We start from the raw sequence: 7020 nt of genomic DNA on the forward strand, positions 1-7020 counted from the left end.
AAGAACCTGTTAAGCACCTGTATGGTTCTTCAGCGGTTCTTTGGAGTTGATGAGGTGCTATATAGCACTACCACCATAATACCTGTAAGCCCCTGTATAGTTCTTTAAAGGTTCTTTAATTCTCTCTTAGTCTCTTAGTTTAGTTGGGGAAAGGGTTAAAACAACATTAAAATACAGTCTATTTCTTGAAGATATAATTTTTTTTTGCCCCCAAGGCCCCCATAATGAAATATTTCAGGGCCCCCACATGAGACCTTTGACCTCAGAAAAAAAGGACCTCTCCACAATCAGCAACACCAACTTCACACATTACTAACCAGTTAGACTTTATTTCTGGAGTATCTAAAACAGAAGTTCTTTATTGAGAATTCAGTTTTTTCTTTTTTTCAACTTACCATTTTGGTGAATAGCGTTTGCTTTAGTTGCCTCTTGACCCTTGACTTTAACTTTAAGTTAAAATAAGTTTCTCACGATTAAAACTAATTTAGTACTATAACATACAGGGTCCTGCAAGAAAAAGACAAGACCCGCAAATCCGTCGCCACAGAACAGCAGAATATGAACGCAATGCCCAAAGTCTCTCGTTAAGCGTTTTCCTCCTGTAGAAAACATAAACACTTAACATGGCATAATGTATTAAGATACATTAAGTTCAATTAAAAGATCAAATTCGATATATAGTTATTATTGAATGTATCGTCTTCACCACCTGGCTACTGTTGTAAAATGTTGAGAGATTCAAACAAAAAGTGATAAAAAATAGAACAAAATAAAAAAAAAAGCCTGCAAGTGACGTCGCTAGCGGAAGCGCAAGTGTCTGAGAATGCACGTCTGAGAGTGCAAGTGCGAGGCTGCAGCCAGACCCTTCTCCACTAGTTGCTGAAACCACGCCCGTCTATAGTTACAGCAGTGCTGCAGTGCAAAGACAAAACACCATAACTTCGTTTTTGGTCGAAATGAGTTATTGATAATTTTGGGACATATGACTCCTTTTTCTTGTGTATAAGTATCTTGGAGAAGAGCCCAGGAGAAACCAAGGCAGAACAAAGTATCATTATTTACCGCTCTTTGACTTTGTTTTAGATCGCTCAAATTAAGTTATGGTGCTCTGCATCTGTTTAGCTGTTCGTCAATATTACTGTGCCAGCCTGGAGTTATACGGTATTCTGCCTCTGTTTTTACTGTACATTAAAGTCTGCCGGGTTTAAATTACGGTGTGACTTGTGTACTTTCATACATCTGTCGCTCTTTAGACAAACAAATTAGATAGATCGCGATCTAACAAACTGCTCCATATATCAAAGCATTGTAAACAAGCAACGACTAGATAACTTGGCAACAATAATTAATCGTAAATAATCTTTTTTTCTTTTTCTTTTTATAATGCAGATGCCAGCTCTCAGTCTAGGGCTGCCCACTTCTGCACGTGTGAGGAGTCGAATGCCATGACAGGGTATCACATAAAATCAGTTACTGTACGCAATTAAATCCGTTTCATACCTTTTCTTGTAACTCGATAAAAAACATTGCAATGAACGTCATCGGAGATGTTTAATTCACAATCATTCTGAGCATTATTCCTGCTGGCGTTCACATCAATCCACAAGTCGTTCTAAGGTTAAGCTATTTTCATTCAGTTCGATGTCAAAACAATAGGCTAAGTATGTCTTGCATCCTTTAATGTTAGCAAACATGGCAAATAAATTGGTTGCAAAACGGTATCCACTCACGTTTAACTTTTTGTCTGGTTGTTAAGGTCAGACTTTTTTTTATTACATTACTATATGTTATAGCCTAGCCAATGATCACTAGATTTTATATAGATGTTACTATAACGATTCTGTAAATGGTGATCAGCACCCTGTCACGGTCAACGTTTTGTTTATTTGTGGGTATTGTGTATATATTGATTTGGTTCATCTCTTTCTCCCGAGGTTGAGCTCCGCCCCCACACACCAGCAGCTTGAGCAAGGACGCTCTGGACTGAATATAAGGCGGAAGTTGCGCTTGTGTTGGTGTGCACTCTGTTCCAGCGCGTGTCCGCCACAGTCACTACCACGCTCTTTGAGCATGACTCGCACTTGTTGAGAAGCTGCTGCCGTCCCGCCACCATCCAGTGAGCTTCGTGGGTGTTTTGTTGCCCAGCCAGCCGCTGATAAGCGGTGCTCTTTTTCTCTCTCTCTCTCTCTCTTTCTGTGTTTATTTTTGTGCTTTCTTTAATGTTTCCATTGATCTGTGTTTTGTTTGTTTACTGGATACATATTGATTTATTTTGCTTTAGTTTAGTTGATCTAACTCTTTATTATATCCGCTGTTGGTTAATTAATGTGACTCGTAAGCCGTTTTGCCATTAATGGTTAAATTGATCTCCTGTCTTGCGCGTCCTTTTTATGTTGCTTAACCCCTTCCTGATCGAGTCTTGTAAAAGTGGGTTTCGTAACATAAACGGGGGCTTGTCCGGGATCACGATAACATAATGATTGTTGTGGGTTCCCGAGAATTCGTTCGTAATTCATTTGTTGCGGTGTGAGCGGATTTGATTCGTCCGACACATTCTCCGGTTAGTTAAGAGTAAGCCAGCGGGGCTGTGCCTAGCGCCAGTTCTGACTACTGTTTTTTTGTTTATTATTTTAGTTTGTTATTTTTGGAGGCATTCCGGGGGAGAGAGTAATCTCTTAATCGGTACCCTCTGAAGATTAGCTGAGAATGAAGTAAGATTTTTGGGTAGGTACCCAGACAGCAGACAGTTTCGGCCCAGATCCGGCCCACATCTGGCCCGCATGGATTTCACATGGGCCAGATGTGGGCCGGAGCTGGGCCAACACTATGTTGCTGTCTGGGGTTTCATGCATTTGAAACGAGTTCTAATGTGCAATGCACAAAGACAGTTCTAAACAATTAGAACTTTCATGCATAACAAGAATATGTTGTTAATATGGCAACGTTTGATTTAAATCAATTCATAGATAAACCTAGTGTTGAGGGGTTAGAGGTGTGTCTTAAGAATGATTTATTTTTGATTACTCAGCACTATGAAATTTCGATTTCTAGAACAGGTGTAAAGAGGAAATAAAAGCTTGTGTAATGTCTGCTTTGATTGACAAAGGGGTATTTCCTGCTATGGAGGCTGTTCCTATAGAAGCAGATGAATCAGCGATTGATGCTGCAGGAAGCTCTCCTTTACGAGCATCGGTCGGTGATCGGGCCACTCCAGTGACTGTGGCTGGTGGGGAGGTAGGTCCACCGTTTTCAATGCCAAAATTAGAACCGGTTTCACTTTTTTCTGAGGCGTCGCCTAAATCTCGTTCAGATTGGCGTGTAAAGATTCGGTTAGCTCGCTTACAACTGGACGCTCATGACAGAACTCGGGCTAGGCAGGATGATTTAAAACATCAGGTCGAAATGTACCGAATTGATGCTGACACAAAAGTTCGACTGCGGCAGTTGGAGTTGCAGGCTGCTCAAGATCTACCTAAACAAACCATTCCCAAAACATCTACTAGTTTGAATGGTAGTTCTGAGACAGCTGCTGATCCATCAAATTCGAGTATTGTCTCCAGTGATTCTGCTTCAGCTGGTAATGACCCAGCTAGAAATTTTTTGTTCTAAAAATGTTCTAAGAACATTACCATGGATTGTTCTTAGCAATGTTTTTAGCGGGTCGTTTTATTTGTGTTCCCAGAACGTTCTCCTATAAGGTAGGATAACATTCTCTAAAAACATTCTAAAAATGTTTAGCGATAAACAAGAACGTTTTATAAAAATATTCCATCTCCTCTGGTCTCAATGATGTTCTTATAATGTTATCCTAATGTGGCTGAGAGAATGTTCTTTCTTATCTTGAAACAGTCAATGTTTTATTGAGCATATTAGGGGAGACCGGGTATGGTTGTAACATGGGAAGAGTTGTAACAACACCATTCAGGGATAAGCTAGGAGTCCTATGATAATTTCATTATTTACCCACTTTCACCCTGATTTTATATGAATGGTTGTCAAGGCTGTAAATAGGTATATGCAGATTTTATAAAGAAAAAACTGATTTTGATGTAAAAATCAAAAATTTTTTGACCAAAACTATATTTTACTTAGTACTTAACTGTTGCAGATAAAATCATATAACTTACATTAGAATAAATGATAGATTATCAGGCAAAATGTGATGCATTTTTAAACTGCTAATTTCAAACCATAATGCTAATACAGCTAACTAAACATTGGATGACAGGGGTGGGGTAAGTTGTAACACATTTTAGCATTCCCTTACATAGAACTGAGAACTTTCATGTTGTCTATATGAAGCTTTTTTGGCAGCTCAAAGCCAAAGGAAATGTGGATAAATGTGCCCTATGCAGTTTTTGGATCCACCAAGTCTGCACTCTAGGGTTAAAAACATTGGTTTGTCACCATTGTGACTCTGATTGAGAAAATTCATACATAGTCACAATCCCACACACAAATTTACACAGTTCTTTGTTAGATCTACATATTCTTTACCTCGGTACACTAAAGTTGAGTGTTCAGTAAGCATAAATACCGTTAAGGAGGTTTGTTCTACTAGTCTAATTTACACACATACACGTACACACTCCCGCATCAAACAGAAAGTGGATTTGAGCTGTGGTCATTCGTAGAAAGTGTGACATTGTTTTGTATAGTTCTTTTAGATTGTTTCAATAAACCTGTTTTTGAAGCAAACTTTATGAGGTGGCTGCTGTTTTTGCTTCTTTTGTCTGACTGTTACAACTCTCCCCAGTATGTGTTACAACCTACCCCGGTAGCGGGGTAGATTGTAGCAAAGGCACTCAATGTATTTGACATCAATTTATAAGGGCTGTGATATACTTGCAGATATTTGAATTGGTGCCTTTTGTAGTGAACAAATGTGGGTACTTTGTATAAACGTTTGAGCACTCTAGCTTAAAAATTCAGCGAGTTACAGATGTTGAAACAAAAAGTGTTACAACCATACCCGGTCTACCCCTATATAATCTGTTACCTCAACAACATCCATTCAAATGTTTTCTCTAAAACATCAACCAAACCTGTACGGAATGTCAGCCAAAGTTATGAGAACATCCCCTGCTAGCTGGGGAGTCGGTAGTTGTGCCGTCCACACATTTTGATGTGGCTAAAATTATTGCGATAGTTTCTCCTTTCCGTGAGAAAGAAGTTGAAGCATATTTTCAAGCTTTTGAACGTATTGCGAGCGCGTTAAAGTGGCCAACTGAAGTTTGGGCATTAATGTTACAGTGTAAACTAACAGGTAAGGCGCAAGAAGTATGTGCATCTCTTTCGCTGGAAGAGAGTGTTCAGTATGATGCTGTGAAAATTGCGATTCTGCGGGCGTATGAGTTGGTTCCCGAGCGTTATCGACAGCGTTTTCGTACCACGAAGAAATCGGCGTCTCAAATGTGTCCAGTTTGCTCGTGAGAAGGGCCTATTGTTTGATCGCTGGACAAAAGCATGTAAGGCTACGGACTATAATTTTTTGAGGGAGCTTATGTTGATTGAGGAATTTAAAAACTGTTCCCGAACTTACTGCGCTGTACTTGAATAAACAAAAAGTTAGCACTGTGCAACAGGCGGCTGTATTAGCAGATGAATATACATTAATGCACAAGACGGTGTTTAAGCGTGCGACTGGTGGACTGTCAGAAAAGGAAAGTGAGAGTTCCCCTGATTGTAAAAATAAATGGGTTCCTTCTAGTCTAAAATCCCGAAAAGAGTGTAGCTATTGTCATAAAATGGGACATGTGATGGCTGAATGTCGTAGTCTAAAACGAAAACAAGAGCGACAAGAAGTTCTGTCCGTTCAGCCTTGAGGGTCCGTCTTGGTAAAAGCTCTCCATTCGCCTCGTTCTACTTCTGCTCCTGATCCGTTTTCAGCCTTTTATGTTCGATGGATTTGTGTCGTTGAATGATGGTGTCAATGGTAAAAAACCAGTACGAATTTTGCGTGACACCGGGGGATCTCAGTCCTTTATATTGTCGAACACTTTAGATTTTTGTGGGGACTCTGCATGTGAAACTATCACAATTGTGCAGGGAATTGAAATGGGATTTGTAACCGTTCCTCTTCATCGCGTATGGGTGACTTCTGAATTGGCATCTGGGTGTTTTGAGGTCGCAGTTCGTCCATCTTTACCTGTGAAGGGAGTTGATTTCATCATGGGGAATGATATTGCTGGTGGTAAAGTCATGCCGGTTGTACAGGTGACTGATGCTCCGTGTATTGAGGTGCAGTCTGATTTACTCGCTGAAACGTTGCCAGTGGCGTTCAAGTAGTGCTGTTACAACCCGAGGCCAAGCAAAACGTGATTTGCAGGAAAATAATAGTCTCAATGACTCTATTTTCTTAGACATGTTAGGAAGTGATTCAGTTCCCGAGTATGTGGATGCGGTTAAAACGACTCCTCGTCCCCCTGTTTGCTTTGACCTTGTTACTGATATGTTAACATCATGTGAAGTTTTGATTGCTGCGCAGAAAAACGACCCGACCTTAGAGAAATGTCGTGTGAGTGCTGAGAAGATTTAATTCTCACCCCGTAATCAACAGTTTTATTGGAAAGATGCAGTGTTAATGCGTAAATGGAGTAGTACACTGAGCGCTGCGCAGGCGGATGAGTGGAATGTGGTGGATTAAATTGTTGTCCCTTTGAAATTTCGACAGCCTGTTTTAAGCTTGGCTCATGATCATCCTTGGTCTGGACACCTCGGAATTAATAAGACCTATAATAGGGTGCTCCAGCATTTCGTTTGGCCAGGGTTAAAATCTGATGTCGCCAAGTATTGCAAGACCTGTCACATTTGCCAGGTTGGCGGGAAGCCTAACCAGGTAGTGGGCACCTGCCCCTCTCTGTCCTATACCTGCCGTGGTGAAGGATAAAAGTAGAAAGGGAGAAAACTGCTTCTGTTTTCAGGGGGAGAAGTGTTACGGTCAACGTTTTGTTTATTTGTGGGTATTGTGTATATATTGATTTGGATCATCTCTTTCTCCCGAGGTTGAGCTCCGCCCCC

Source organism: Sinocyclocheilus anshuiensis, unplaced genomic scaffold (assembly GCF_001515605.1).
Source record: "Sinocyclocheilus anshuiensis isolate Anshui unplaced genomic scaffold, SAMN03320099.WGS_v1.1 scaffold2698, whole genome shotgun sequence".
NCBI lineage: Eukaryota > Metazoa > Chordata > Actinopteri > Cypriniformes > Cyprinidae > Sinocyclocheilus > Sinocyclocheilus anshuiensis.